The following is a 16,944-nucleotide window of genomic DNA, read 5'->3' as shown; positions in this document are numbered from 1 at the left end:
GACATGAGCTAAAAAGTATAGTTAGTACAAGCTAATTCAGTATGTTGTAGTAGCCACTGACAGCAATGATGAAGGAGATTAACATATTTTTAACGATGCTGAATTTCTGAAAATGATCAATTCACTCATTACAATAAAAACTGCATTTAAGTTATACTATTTAGATGCTGTTTCTATACAACTGTATACTTCACATTTATGCAAAGAGAAAAAATGAACAATAATTTTCAATAATACAAACTGTTATGCAAGAAAAAGACAGATTGCTACTTCCTGTAAAGATGAGATGTTAAGCTGCAGACAGGCACAATTAAAAGACACTTACACATTAGGTTCTGGCCACAGCCTTCATCAGAAAAAGAAAGATAAACATACACCATTCATCCACACAAGCAAGCACACATCACGCACACATGACCGCCAACTCCAGAAGCTCAGACGAGAATGCAATTGGGACATCAAATGGAAGCAGCAATCTGGAGGTGGTGGGAAAGGGGAAAGGACAGCAGTGCATGGTTGGAGGGAGAGAGGAGCGCTGTCTGGTAGAGTGTGCAGGGATCAGACTGCCAACAGGTGGTTTTTTTCTCCAATCTCCCTGCCCCCCAGCCTCTCGACACTGCGCCTCTTGGCAGTCTAGTCTGTGCAAACTCTGACAGACAGAACTCCTATCTCCCCTCTTCTCACTGGTGAAAGGAGTACTTTTTGCCTATGTTTCCTTAAAATGTACTGATGTAAGTCATTGTCTTCTGACTTGTTTGGTGTAGCCCACTGCAAATCTCAAATGTTCTGAGTACTTATTTGTCAAATTTTTCCACGATCCATGTTTCTCTTCCACATACTGCCGTGATCCAGAAGTACATTGTTTGAAATGCCTTCTCAAATTGAGGCCAGTATTTGATACCAGTAGACTTATTTTTAGGAATGAATTCCTTTTTGCCTGTGCTAGTCTACTTCTTATATCTTGCTTGCTTCGTGTGTCAGGTGTTATGTTGCTTCCAAGGTGGCAGACTTCCTTCACTTCATCTACTGCATGGTCCCCAATTATGATGTTAAGTTTGTCACTAATCTCATTCTATTACTCCTCATTACTTTCATCTCTCTTTGTTTTACTCTCAGACCCATGTTATGTGCTTGTTAGATTGCACATTTATTCAACAGGTCCTGAAGTCATCGGGAATCATATCAGTGATATCCTTTCATCCTGAATTTTAATTCCACTCATGAATCTTTATTTTATTTCTGCCATGGTTTCTTTGATGTACAGTTCAACAGCAGGGGAGAAAGACTATATTCTTGCCTTGATCCTTTTTTTAATCTAAGAACTGTTCCCTCGGTCTTCCATTATTATTTTTCCCTCTTGGTTTTTATACATATTATGTATTACCTGTCTTTCTTTGTAGCTTATTATTATTTTTCTGATAATTTCAAACATTTTATACCATTCTGCATTGTCAAATGCTTGTTCTAGGTCAACAAATCCTATGAACATGTCCTGGTTTCTTCAGTCTTGCTTACAGCATCAAGTGCAACATCACAAATGGTAATTAGAATGGGCTAGAATGTGAGAAGGAGCTAACCCACAATTTTTTACGAAGTGAGTTACTGGCATATTTGGATATTCCTGTCAAATACCTATTATCCCATAACTTATAAATAATTATCCACTTTTACTCTCCTGCTGATCAAAAGATAGATTTTGTAATATCTCTGAAGCACAATCTTGCAGTGTGATAGCACAATCTTGCAGTGTGAAAGGGAGCTAAGTCAAGTGGTAACATTACATCAGATAGTATTAGCCAATAGCACATGTGCTGGCAGTCACATTTATAGTGATGACACCATGACTGACTGGGAAAATTATCTTGTGCCTAGTAGTTGTGAGAAATCTACAAACATTTGCAAGAAATGATGACAGCTAAAAGAAAAGAATGGCAAAAGTATGAAGAAACTAGGGATTAGACTATGTGACTAAAAAATACTAACCAAGCTCTTCCAGTGAATAAACCAGGCAATGATTGCAATTGTGCCATGAAGCGTATGAAAGCTAACCTCAGTTGGTGTGAATATCACATACTTTTATAAATGATAAAGACACTCTCTTCATCAAATTTTAAACATTAGGGAATTATGTTCTGCTAAATACTTTTTGTGTGGTCCCATGCACTGTGAAGCACAAATAACTACAGCATTGATATAAGAATGTAGGCTTCTGCGGCCGGTGTCATAGTGATTAAAATTCTTTAGCAATGACGTGGCATAATACCCAGAAGAATTTTAATCACAACTACAGCATTTTGTGATATATTTAGGATAGCCAGGAAGCATTTATCTTTCACTAGAGGAGACAGACGTACACGGACATTGGACATTCACTGTGAAACACTTAATGAGGTTGATTATTCTGCTGAGAAGACTCATGATGCAGAAATGTTAGAAAATGAAGCCTGTAAATCTACTTCTTACGTTAACCATGGCAAGCAATTATCAAAGTTTATCGATTTTTAAAATTGACTGACTGATCGTATAAAATGTTTTCATTTGTACAAGAGTCATTACAGTAGGGAGAGATCGATAAGCAGATATATAATGATCAGCAAAATCTGTAGCTGAAATGCATTGACCTTACAAAAATGAAAATTGAACATATGGTTTCCAGAATATCAACTGTAACACAAACATAATTATTCACAAGAGAAGTTAATATAGAACTGAAGATGCCTCATACTGATACATGTAATGTGTGTGATGCAGGGATACTGAAACAAAAGGATATAAACCCTCTGTATGTTCGCCTACATCAAATCTGTGCCACAGCTGCTTTTGATTTTCTGAGCCAGTATCAAGCCAAATGGTGCAAAGAAGAATCAGACTTTTGTTTAATAACCAGTGATTTGCAGAAAGCTCTTCCAACACACAAGACACCTACTGAAATTGTGTTCTACTTGAGGCAACTTTGTGTGTATGACTTCAGTATCCATATATGTAACTGTAATAGTGGTGTAACAATATTATGAGAAGGAAAGTTGCTACTCACCATACAGCGAAGATGCTGAATAGCAGATAGGCACAACAAAAAGATTTTCACACTTAAAGCTTTCGGCCAATGGCATTTATCACCAATACACACGCTCTCTTCATCAAATTTTAAACATTAGGGAATTATGATCTGCTAAATCCTTTCTGTGTGGTCCTGTGCACTGTGAAGCACGAAACAGTGTGTATATAAATAGTGGAGATTTTGACAGCGCAAATAACTATCTGCGACTGAGCATCTTCAATATATGGTGAGTAGTGACTTTCCTTTTCATAATATTGTTACAGTCCATCCTGGATTTTACATTGTAATAGTGGTGTTACGCGTTGTTATTGTTGTGGTCTTCAGTCCTGAGACTGGTTTGATGCAGCCTCCATGCAACTCTATCCTGTGCAAGCTTCTTCATCTCCCAGTACCTACTGCAACCTACATCCTTCTGAATCTATTTAGTGTATTCATCTCTGGGTCTCCCTCTATGATTTTTACCCTCCACACTGCCCTCCAATACTAAATTGGTGATCCCTTGATGCCTCAGAACATGTCCTACCAACCGATCCCTTCTTCTGGTCAAGTTGTGCCACAACCTCCTCTTCTCCCCAATCCTATTCAATACTTCCTCATTAGTTATGTGATCTACCCATCTAATCTTCAGCATTCTTCTGTAGCACCACATTTCAAAAGCTTCTATTCTCTTCTTGTCCAAACTATTTATCGTTCATGTTTCACTTCCATACATGGCTACACTCCATACAAATACTTTCAGAAACGACTTCCTGACACTTAAATCTATACTCAATATTAACAAATTTCTCTTCTGGTGTTACACGTATGTGGACTGAAAACATGATTTCAAGAGGTGCTTCAAAATCATGTTTTGTTTGTTTAAATTTCTAAGTGTGTCAGAAAACACACTAAAAATGAGAAATTTGCATTTTTTTCCACTTCCTGCTCTGCACAAAGCAAGAATAACACATTTTACAGTCCGCACAGAATACCATGTGTGGTAGACGCGCAGATAGTGGGGCACGTGTGGGGAGAGCGGTAGTGGTGGGGTTGTGGACAGACACTGTAGGGGAAATGCTGAGTGCTGGAGGGGAAGTGACAATCAAAACTGAAGCCTATGCTCACATTGGTTGTATATATTAAGTGGAGCCCCTCTACACTCATACTTGCATCGTAACTGTTCAAAAAGATGTCACCTCTGCTTTGGTTAGTATCTTAAAAGAATTCCACTGAAAATGCATCAATTTATTTTTGCCTGGCTTGTTAATCATTTTTGACTTTCAGAAAAGTGGGTGAATTTTGAGTAAAACCTACACATTTCTCTGGTTGCCATGTTAAAACTTGTTTCTTTTGCCAAAACCTAGCAGAGTTTACACAGTCTCACTTCACTAGCATGTTGCGCGCGCGCACACACACACACACACACACACACACACACACACACACACACACACACTGAAATAAATAAATACAAAAAACATGGAATTCCAAAACCTGTAGCATTTCTCATTTCACCAGCTATTGATGGCCCTTAAGAATTACGTTCTTTCATTGTCAAAGTCTGTAGTTAATGGAATAACATGGTAGATAATGAACTCTTGCACAATAACAATACAGCAAAATATTCTCCTCTTTGCATGCTATCATTTGCCAAAATCTCATTTTGATATCTGAAACTATTTACAAAATATGAGGAAGATTGTGGATATTTTACTCTGACTTTATTGCTGGTGCAGCGCAATCGCAAATGAGATGGTGACAGAGAGACACCTCAATCCAAGTCTAAAGAAAAATTCAACATGTTATCTAAATTTCATGTGCGCCAATATACAGGGTGATTCAAAAAGAATACCACAACTTTAGGAATTTAAAACTCTGCAACGACAAAAGGCAGAGCTAAGCACTATCTGTTGGCGAATTAAGGGAGCTATAAAGTTTCATTTAGTTGTACATCTGTTCGCTTGAGGCGCTGTTGACTAGGCATCAGCGTCAGTTGATGCTAAGATGGCGACCGCTCAACAGAAAGCTTTTTGTGTTATTGAGTACGGCAGAAGTGAATCGACGACAGTTGTTCAGCGTGCATTTTGAACGAAGTATGGTGTTAAACCTCCTGATAGGTGGTGTATTAAACATTGGTATAAACAGTTTACAGAGAATGGGTGTTTGTGCAAAGGGAAAAGTTCTGGATGGCCGAGAACGAGTGATGAAAATGTAGCACGCATCCAGCAAGCATTTGTTCGCAGCCCATGGGGCACTGAGAATCCGCGGGAAACGACTCAGTATGAACGTGACTCGCCTAAGGTGAACGTTTTCTGTGCCATTTCAGCCAATAAAGTTTTTGGTCCCTTTTTCTTCGAAGGTGCTACTGTAACTGGACTACAGTATCTGGAGATGTTAGAGAATTGGCTGTTCCCTCAGCTCGAACAAGAAGCACAACAATTCATATTTCAGCAGGATGGAGCGCCACCACATTGGCACTTATCTGTCCGTAACTACCTGAACGTCAACTACCCGAGGCGATGGATCGGCCGCCAGGCAGCCCGTGACAGAGCACTTCATCACTGGCCTCCAAGAAGCCCTGATCTTACCCCCTGCGATTTTTTCTTATGGGGGTATGTTAAGGATATGGTGTTTCGGCCACCTCTCCCAGCCACCATTGATGATTTGAAACGAGAAATAACAGCAGCTATCCAAACTGTTACGCCTGATATGCTACAGAGAGTGTGGAACGAGTTGGAGTATCGGGTTGATATTGCTCGAGTGTCTGGAGGGGGCCATATTGAACATCTCTGAACTTGTTTTTGAGTGAAAAAAACACCTTTTTAAATACTCTTTGTAATGATGTATAACAGAAGGTTATATTATGTTTCTTTCATTAAATACACATTTTTAAAGTTGTGGTATTCTTTTTGAATCACCCTGTATTATGTAATATATCTAAAAACAAAGTTGATGTGACTTACCATACAAAAGCGCTGGCAGGTTGATAGACACACAAACAAACACAATCATACACACAAAATTCTAGCTTTCGCAACCAACGGTTGCTTCATCAGGAAAGAGGGAAAGAGAGGGAAATGTCTGCTTGTGTCTGTGTATGTGTGGTTAGATATGGGTGTGTGTGCGAGTGTATACCTGTCCTTTTTCCCCCTAAGGTAAGTCTTTCCACTCCCGGGATTGGAATGACTCCTTACCCACTTCCTTAAAACCCACGTCCTTTCGTCTTTCCCTCTCCTTCCCTCTTTCCTGATGAAGCAAACGTTGGTTGCGAAAGCTAGAATTTTGTGTGTATGATTGTGTTTGTGTGTCTATCGACCTGCCAGTGCTTTCGTATGGTAAGTCACATCATCTTTGATTTTAGATATATTTTTCCTGTGTGGAATGTTTCCCTCTATTATATTCAATATATTATGTAATATACACCAAATACAAAATCAAGTTACCTCTATTTTTCAATGCTAACTTTCCAAATTTTTTCACACTGTCTTACTTCCATGTAAATAAAATAACAACTATGACCATTAACAAAATGATAGGCACATCATCATGAATCTGACATATAAAGCTGTAAGTAAAGGAAAAACAATTTTTTTTACCTCATGTTTTCCATAAAATCATTTGAGAAAGATTGCACATCATGCGCCAAAAGGAGGCTAACATTTGTTGGCCTCCTTTTCATAACAAATGAACAAACTCACCCAGTGCTTTGGATGAAAATTGGTCACTGCATATCAGCCACCATATCCTGCATGGGCTCTACATGATGCACTATGCCCTTGTAATGGTTGGAGTTTTTGCTACCACAGAACATTATTACTTGATTCCTGTACATACCTTTTTGCCTTCTGACAGTGACTTTGGCATTATTGAGGAAGCTAGTAGAAAAATGGACTATCTTTATTCCAGATGACTGACAGAAAAGACCCAAGTTTAGAACTCTTTCTGTGTGCAGATGATGAGCAAAGATTTTCGAGATTTGCAAGCAGCAACTTCAATTCTACCTAAGAAACAGATGCGCACATGTGGGCAGAACATGAAATTTTGTACAATTTGTGTCACAAAAATTGAAGCCAGCAGGCCATGCATTATGTGATTAAAAAAATAAAATAATTCAAAAAAATACTCTCCATTGGCTGTTTGAGGGAAGTTAAGGCTTTGAACAAAAGTACTGGATCGCCTCATAAACACAGAACATCCCACAGATTTCAACCCTATCACAGCATACTCATGCTTACAGAATGTGGACTGCTCATATCCGGGTGGCAGAAAGACTGCTCGTGTGGAACACAAGGACTTGATGTTCCTGCTCACTGAAAACCATCATGCCATGTACTGTGCACGTCAGCAGCAAGGAGGAGGAGGATTCAGATGGCAGAAAGTAAGTATGGGTTTCAATACATAAGGCTGCTCAGAGTTGGTGTAACCTGTATCCCAGATACTACTAGTAATCCACAAATGTAGCAAGAAATACATGTTGAAGCAAATCTAAACCCAACTCCATTTTAAAACAAGAAATTGGGTGAAAACTGGACTGTTGTAAAAGTAACCCAGTTTTCAGATTTGTGGATTTGCAGTTCTGACTTTTTCAGATAAATAATGGATATCAGCAGATGGTTCTTATTGTTTATGAACCAAATGAGGTGACTGTTAATGTGCTGAATTTCATGCAAAACTCAGAATATTTCAGTTTCATATCTGTGTGGGTTAGCTCTGTTATTCCATTCTAACATATGATTATTATCTAACAAATTTTAAATTTTCTTTTCCATTCTTCTGTATGTTACTCTTGACAGTTACTTTGATGTATGAGTTTTTAAGCTGGTTATACACCAGTTTGCACATTTATCTACTTTTGAATCTTTGTGACTGTTTGGATGGTATTTTTCTGAAAACTTGATGGTATGTCTCAGTCTCATAGAATTTACTTCAGTAACTGTTTGGTTGCCATTCCCCCAACAGTTTTAGCAATTCCTAAGGCATGCAAGACATTGCTAAATCAAACTATTCAGCACATTTAAAGCTGTAGATTATATTAGAGCAATGTTTAGAGTGGAAGGAAATGACAGCTGCGCAGAAAGTGTAGTGGTGTTTTACACACATGTATAGTTAGGTCAATGTGGAGCAAGGGAGCACCATAGCATTACATGGCACTCATACATGCATATCACTGAAATTGCCCAATGAGCAGTTGAAGCCAATGTGAACAGACACTTTGAGTATGAAAAGATGTTTTTGAGACTCCTGTGAGCAACTCAACAATAAGTGAATGCTGTTAAAGTTGCCCAAACAATCTGGTCACCACTATGGGAAAATTTTCATCCCTTCAGCACTGCTCGAAGCAACTTTCTACCACAATGCTCTCATTTCATTACTACTATATTGAGACAATGCTGTAGCACTGTTTTGTTCCACCTATGATGCTATGTTCTGATTTCTGTTCTGCTTCCGTCATTCAGAGTTGTTCCTTCATCACTACACCTCTTAAACATTTCTTCTCCTTCTTCCTTTTTATCTGTGCAAACTCTCTCTCACTCATACATACACGCATCCCTCTTGCCCATGACTCTACTCTCAGCATTGTTCTGATATCATTCCACCAGCTCCTTCCTAGTCTTCTTCATTAACCACTTCTTTGCCCATAACCTCCCCTCACCCCACCACCACCTTTATTGGCCAAATTCACAGAACTGCCATGGCCATATGCTTGGTAGCTCCTCCATATATCAACCAGTTTATGGCCCATTTGTTCAGCACTTTGATTGTCTTGTGTGGGTGAGATTCACTCATGATCTGCATTTGTGGCTATGATACTCTTACTCTTTCCTCCAGAATTCCAACATCTTTTTTTACATTCATTTCACTTGGTCTTTCATCTTTTTTTTTTACATTCATTTCACTTGGTCTTTCTCAGTCTCATGTGCTGTTTTCTGGAATCTCCATCTCTCTGATGGCTCCATAAAATCCCTACATATATCATGGTCACTAACCACCAACAGTTCTTCCATGTTGGGAGTTATGATACCGTGACAATGACCTTGTCAGAGTCTTGGCAGATATACACTTGTCCAACAAATGTAAAATGCATTTCTTGTAGCGTTTCTTCATGCAGTATCAACAAACACATCCCTACTCAAAATAACTCGTAATCAGTACTTCCCTTTCCATCCAGAGCAAATTTGACCATATACTTTTTCAAAGCATTGACTATCTTTCATTTTTCAAAGCACTGACTATCTTTCATAACTGCCATATCTTACCTGTTGCCCCTCCTCTACCTCAACAAACTTATATGTAATCCTATTCCATACTTATGACACACTTAACCCACACAATGTATCATTATCCCGTTGATTACACAAGTGGAAGATCTCCCCCAGACAACTATCACCTCTTATTGCAGTCCAGCTAGTCACTTCTTATTAGATCTAAGGCAGGGGTATGTATGTAAACTGCCTTGTCATACACTAGCTGTGCTGCAACTACAGTGCTTTCATATGTCACTATGACAACTGAACTACTATCTATCCAAAATGACCAATCCTAAACTCTAGCTAACTGTAAAATCAACTACACATCTGCTGAACATATTGCTCCCAACATCAATTACTTCAACTGCTATTTCAATATCCATGATACTTATATTCTACTCTTCCCCCTTCACCCAGTACTAACTGCTCTGGGCTACAAAGGTGGGAACTATCCCCCTAGCATATCCTTTGGTTCCACTGTACCCCTAGCTTAATCTTTTATTAGTCATTGCCCTTATGAACAAACCAAGAAAATCTTATGTGCATATTATTGTGACAGAAATAGAACTATGCAGCCACATCTTAACTATCCGAAAGATGTCATGCATATAACATCTGATTCCTCAGATCTCTTAACTTAGCGCTTACTGAACGCAGTAAGTACAGTCAAGTCCTGCAGGTGCTAGTGGAGGATACAGATGCTTTTGATTGAGTCTTCACTCCAAAGATACCTGGCACTTTTCCGAAGAGGTATGTCAACGCAAGATAATTCATATGAAGAGCGAACAATAATTATCAGAAGGAAATATGCTGAAACTGATTTAATTCTTGTTAGAAGAGGGAGATAAGGCCCTGAGAGCACTGAAGATTCATGAGGAGGCTTTCAGATAAACTAACATTGTACCATCTAGAGCAGTCCTCAGTGTTCCAACTAAGTCAGAACATATACAACATGCATGCCTGTATGGAGAGTAGAAACGTAACTGAATGTTTTGCCACAGCATGATCACTGGGCACTGGATTTCAAAAACGTGAAAGATCTTCATGACCATCTCAAGACTCAGTGATCCAGTAATAGATGCTCCCTTTGCCTCATCCTGGGTCATACAATAAAATATTGTAGAAAGAAAAGAAAAGTGTTTCCTCTCTTTTTGCAAGAAAAGCTATCACAAGACAGTCTGCAGAAATTCTGAATATTCTACTTCATCGGCTACTCCTATAAAAGAAAGTTCAGTCAGCAACGTGAATACTGGATGTTTAGTATTCAGTTCCCTCCAGATGGCCCCTTTTGTACATAATGGGGCCAACAGGAATAAGCAAACTTACAGGTGGCATTTTATTTGGTGGTAGCCAGTCAAGTTTAACCAGTAGATCATTAAATGACAATTTAAAACTGAAAGTCGCTGTGAATCACACACTGGCAGTCCGTGTCAATCAGTCTTTGTTGACTAAATTACACTCATTTGACTAAATCACATTTATTTAGGCTGGTCAGCCAGACATTCAGAAGCAGAGGGAACAATGCTCATGTTAGAGTTACTGCATTTGAGAGTTTTTATTCGTTTTGAGACATCTACATCCCTTTTTATCAACAGATACTAATCATACAGGGATGAATAAGGTACTGTTAGAAAGGATTTTTAACCAGCTTCTGACATTGCATACCAATTTTCCATTAATACTTACTATTTGTGGAAAATCTTTTAACATAAAACACACTTTTAGCTATCACCGAGAATAGGGCACCACAGATGCCCAGCTTAAGGGCATCATGGATGCCCAGCTTCATACCTGTATTTTACAAAGCTAACTTTATTAATCATGGAAAAGAGATTCTCTTTTCACAACAACTCATTACAATTACCATTTTATTTGTTTTAAAGTATTTACTAACTGGGTGATTCATATACTGCACTGTCATGGATAATAACTGTGACCACTGTGGTAGTCCATTATCTCTGCCTGTCATAGAAGTTGACTTTTCTAAATGAACATACTTTCTGAAATTCCAAAAATTGTCGGTATTTAAAACCATGAAAGTGTGAAATTTTTGAATGAGTCCCCTGGTACGTTAACAATGTAGGAACAGATAGATTGCTACTTACCATAAAGAACACACACATTGCAGACAGGCATGACTAAAAGGCACTCACACAAGCAAGCGTACCTCATGCACACACAACCACCAACTTCAGCATCTCAGCCCGAGATGCTGTAGTTGGCACTTGCATGTCGTGGTGTATGCTTGCTCGTGTGTCTGTCTCTGTGTGTGTGTGTGTGTGTGTGTGTGTGTGTGTGTGTGTGTGTGTGTGTGTGTTGCGGGGGGATGCTGTAGTTGGCACTTGCATGTCGTGGTGTATGCTTGCTCGTGTGTGTGTGTGTGTGTGTGTGTGTGTGTGTGTGGGGCGGGGGGGATCTCTCTTTACTGATGAAGACTGTGGCCAAGAGCTACATACATGTGAGTGCCTTTTAATTGTATCTGTCTGCAACTTGATGTGTCTTCTTTACAGTAAGTAGCAATCTATCTTTTCCTGGGTTGTTGATATTCGTACCTGGAGTTTCCACTGTCAGATCCCCTGGTACATTGGTAATTTACTGTTGGCCAATCCTGTGGAAGGATATAACAATCTCCCCATGGAGCTGCTAACTGGAGTAGATCACTACTGGAAAATTGTTAAATGCACTATGCCAATATGCATCTCTCCATCACTGGCTTCGAAACTTCACTTTATCCTTATTAGAAGTCACCCAAGAGTTTCCATAAATCACACCATTTTTAATCTCATCAGTCTACCATTCAATCAATCTACCAAGAGCAGGCATTGCCTGCAGGGGAGCAACTGTTAAAACTAAGTTTTCAAAAACTGCCACAAGTCGCACTTTGTATTTTTTTATTATGACAGGTTTCACTCTTCAAATGAACAAGAGTATAATCGGGAATACACAGTTTAAAGTTGGCTGACAGCATTAAAGATTGCATTTACAGATGGCTGACAGCTCTAAAGATAAATTTGTCTGTAATATAGTATTTAAACTTACGTTTAAAGTACAGTAGTAAATGATGCCATCATTTACTACTGCACTTTAAACATAACTTTAAGTACTATAGTACAGCCAAATTAATCTTTAGAGCTGTCAGCTAATTGTAAAGGCAATTTTTACTGCTCTCAGCCAACTTTAAACTGTATATTCTGATAGTGCTCTTGTTCATTTGAAGAGGAAAATTGGCCATAATAAAAAATACAAAGTGCGACTTGTGGCTGTTTTTGAAAACTTATTCAATCAATCATTTGAAAACACAGTCTGAATCTTCTGGGAGTGAGAGACAACAGGAATATGCAACAATCAGGACTGGTCAATGAGTGCAAAGGATTCAGTATTTCTTGAGGAACTTTGCACTTCCTAATCTAGTAAGGATCAGCAAAAATTAGCCCATCTCCCACAAAAATCAGCAGCTGTTCTTCCAAATAATATATCTGTAATGCTTAAAAATGGTTCTTCACTTTGAGATGCACCTGGGGAAGAATGACATCCTCAGTGGCACCTATGAGAGACAAATGTCCAATTACATCCAAAATGGACACACTAAACTGGCTCCTCCCACAAATTACAGCTGACATCTTTTATTTGTCTCATCAAATAGTGTTAAGAATGAGAGAGGGAAGCAATAAGTGACCACTCATATTTGATGCATCTTCCCACAAAGTTAACTGCAGTACTCATGCATTTTTTAGTATAACAACTTGTCATATTGCCTAGGCCTTTTGGCAGTTAGTTCTCCATCTAGACAACAGAGACCTGGTAAGGTTTTTAAGGTAAGGAACCCATCATCATAGAGCAAATGAATAGAGTAAATGAAGCAATCGAGATGTGAAGAAAAACTACTTTCCTTTAGGCTCAAAAGCAGTCTATTTCTACTATCAGCTGCACTGAGGGAATTGGCAGTCAAGTATCACTCACAGTTTTCTACCACAACTGTCTTACTAGATCGTAACACTTACATGAATGACTCTGAAGCAGACATTGTACATGAAAATAGAGTGATAACTCCAAGTTCAGATGCCTCTGTCAAAATGTCTGATGAATCTTGGGCAACTGGTTGGAAAATGGAATTCAAAAGGATAAGACATCACAAGAACCAAGTATATATTGGGATATCGGGAGTTAAGTAGAATATAGTAGATGATACATTTGTGTGGTACACAATGAAGTCATCAACAAAATATCAGAAACCCATTAGTTTTTATGACCCTCTGGCCTAAGTAACCTGTGTATCCATAATAGGGAAAATTTTGTTCATGATACTTGATTATTTGGACTAGGATGGGATGGACTTGTGTTTAGCATCTTGCCATCTGATGGTGCATTTGGATATATCAGCCCTTCCAAGCCTACAACTACATCCAAACTCTGCAAACCACTCTGAAGGGCATGACAGAGGGTACTTCCCATTGCACCAGTTATTATAGCTTCTCATTTCATTAACGTATAGAGTGTGGGAAGAATAATTGTTTAAATGCCTCTGTGTGCAGTGTATTTAATCTAATCTTGTCCACGGTATCACTTGGGGACTGATACATTGGGAGTTGTATATTCCTAGATTCAGCATTTAAAGCTGGGTCTTGAAACTTTATAATCAGACTTTCTCATGACAATTTGCAATATATTTTCTTCAGGATCTCTGTGACGCTTTCTTATGGGTCTATCAAACTTGTGATCATTTGTGCTGCCCTTCTCCGTATATGTCCAATATTTCCTGTTAGTCCTATTTGGTATTGGTCCCACACACTTTATCAATGTTCTAGGGTGGGTTGCATGAGTGATTTGTAAGCCAGCTCCTTTGTACACTGATTGCATTTCCCAACTATTCTACTAATGACAGAAGTCTGACATCTGCTTTACATATCACCGAGACCATGTGATCATTCCATTTCATATCCCTACCAAGTTTTACAACCAGGTACTTGTACAAGTTGACCAATTCCATTTATGATAAGTTGATACTGTAAACATAGGCTATTACATTTTTCATTTCAATCTTTGCATCACCTTGAAGTCTTATCAAGACTGACTGAATGTTAGTGCAGCTTTTTTCAAATGGTACTTCATTTTAGATAACTGCATAATCTTTGAAACGTCTGTTGTTGCAATTACTATTGCACAAGGTCATTAATATAGAACATGAAGGTGCACACCTGATTATTTCTACATCTGTTGATGACTCCCTGTTTGAAATAACATACTGTGTCCTTCCTACCAAGGAATCCTCAATCCAGCCAAAAATTTCACTTGATATCCTATATTATGGTACTTTTGATGTTAAGCATAGGTATGATACCATGTCAAATGCTTTTCGAAAATTGAGCCTTGACCATGGCTTTTAAGATGTCATGTGAGAAAAGTATCAGCTGGGTTTCACATGATCAATGTGTTCAGAATCCATGCTGGTTGGCATCGAGGATGAAATACCTCATTATATTTGAGGTTAGAATATGTTCAAAGATTCTATAACAAATGGCTGTCAAGTATACTGGATGGTAGTTTTGTGGATCACTTATGCTACTCTTCGTGTGGACTGGTGTAACTTGTGCTTTCTTCCAACTATTTGGCATATTTCTTTGTTCAAGAGATCTACTTTAGATTATGGTTGAGGCATAACTCACCCACAAATTCAGTATAGAATCTTACAGGGATTCCATAGGGTCCAAGAAATTTTGTCAGTTTTAGTAACTTTGGCTAATTCTTGACACCATTGCACTAATATCTATTTAGCCCATCTTTGCAGGTGTGCTAGAATTAAATTGAAGCAATGGCGTGGGATTTTTATTTGTAAATGAACATTTGAAAATGGAGTTCATCATTTTTGATTTTGCTTTGCTACACTTGATTTCATTTCCTGTTTTGACCATGAGTGTTCTGGCTCTAATATTGGTATCAGTAAAAGCCTTTGCATATGAGCAGAATTTCTTTGGTGTTTGTGAGAGACCTTTGATTATATTCTGCTATGGCAGCTGTTGAAGGCTTCATACATTTCTTTCATTCGGCCTCTCCCTATTTTTAGCCCAATGCTTTGTTTTACACCTATTATGCAGTAATTTATATTTCTTTATAAGTTTCTGTACAGTGACTGTACACCATGGAGGGTCTCTTCCATCATGAATTGTTGTACTAAGTACATATCAGTCAAGTGCATGGACAACTACTCTTCTACACCTAAGCCACTGTTATTTTACATGCTCCTCTCCAGAGCTAAATGTTATGAGTTATTTATTGAGATATGACACTGGTGCCTCTTTATCTAGTTTGCTGGATGTATAAACCCTTCTTCATGAGTGAGCATCCAAACAATATGTTCTGGTAGTTCTCAGAAAATGCAATTAGTAATTTTTGCAAGACGTCTTTTCAGGGCCACCACTTACAAAACTGCAATTTTCCCAGTTGCTTGTTGGATGATTAAATTCTCTATGGTGATACATATCTCTCCAGAGGAGTGCTACGCATCACTATATTTTCTTACCGATAAATAATACTCATGAGTGAAAACTATAAAATAATGCACCATGGGTAAAAGAACAAATATTGTGTGGGATTATTGTTTTATTTGTTTATGGAAAGTTATTCTGAGGGACAAAATGTGTAAGGCAACCAAAACAGACATAAGTGAAGCAGCTCTCTGGACAGACTGGGTGATGTTTGCCAAGTTAATTCATGTGAAACAGGGCCACAGAAATTCATAAGCAGACCTTACTATCACAGTGGAGACGATGTCCAGGTAGGGAGAATCCTGTGGCTGATTTGTCAATACAAAAAATACCTCAAGCCTTACATACAATCAATATACGGGGCATGGGCCACCTCGGCTTTCACAACAGCTCTGTCACTGGCCAAATGAGTATCACTAGCACATCACATCTGTTTCGTTACCAGAAATTAAAAACCAAAACCTGTATCCACAAGTCATCCTTATGGATACACTCCAGCCAACAATAGCTACAGAAAGATTTAGGGCCTACTGGAAACTGTTGGGAGTCATTGCCATGTTGGTTGCAAAGGGATCTCACTGACAAGGTTAATATCCACAGTGAAATTATGGTGGAGAAATGGCAACTGCTTGACGTTACCGATCAAGGCTGAACACAGACAGTGTTTTTATGAAATCAAGGCTCTGAAGGAAAACAAGCCACTTCCTAATGGATCCAAGATAAAGATTTTCAATCCTTTTTTGGCTGAGGACATGTCACATTTAGGTGGTCATCTGCATTATGCCAAATAAACCACTGAAAAATGAAATCCACTTATTCTGGATGGAAGTCATCACTTCATGAAGCTTTTAATTCTATGCACTCACGCCCATTTATGCCATCTTGAGCTTAGAATTTTGTCTTCAGAGTTTCATTTCTCCTCCTGCATACTATGCATCCATTGTGGCATAGAGGTTTCATTGCCTGCTGGCTGGGTAAAGCCACACAAACCATTGCAAGTCACTGGCTTTGATTATCGAAGGTCGTTATAGGCCAAAGTTATAAGTACCACAATAAATGCTATATCATTCTGTATACCTGTACTGTGACTAGAGCCATTCACCTAGAAATAGTTCACAATCCCATTTTTGTTGGCACTCCAAAGACTTATTGGCAGATGAGGCGTTCCACACACCAT

At 38.6% G+C, this 16,944-nt stretch overlaps 1 protein-coding gene across 1 annotated transcript in view; it reads right to left on the bottom strand.

The window, feature by feature from the left end:
- LOC124799096 (neural-cadherin-like) overlaps positions 1 to 16,944 on the bottom strand; it is a 242,938-nt gene that overhangs the window by 5,360 nt on the left and 220,634 nt on the right. The gene's annotated exons all lie outside the window — the stretch shown is intronic.

Source organism: Schistocerca piceifrons, chromosome 5 (assembly GCF_021461385.2).
Source record: "Schistocerca piceifrons isolate TAMUIC-IGC-003096 chromosome 5, iqSchPice1.1, whole genome shotgun sequence".
NCBI lineage: Eukaryota > Metazoa > Arthropoda > Insecta > Orthoptera > Acrididae > Schistocerca > Schistocerca piceifrons.
Note: the sequence above shows the minus strand (reverse complement) of the source record. Positions and strands in the feature narration are given on the sequence as shown.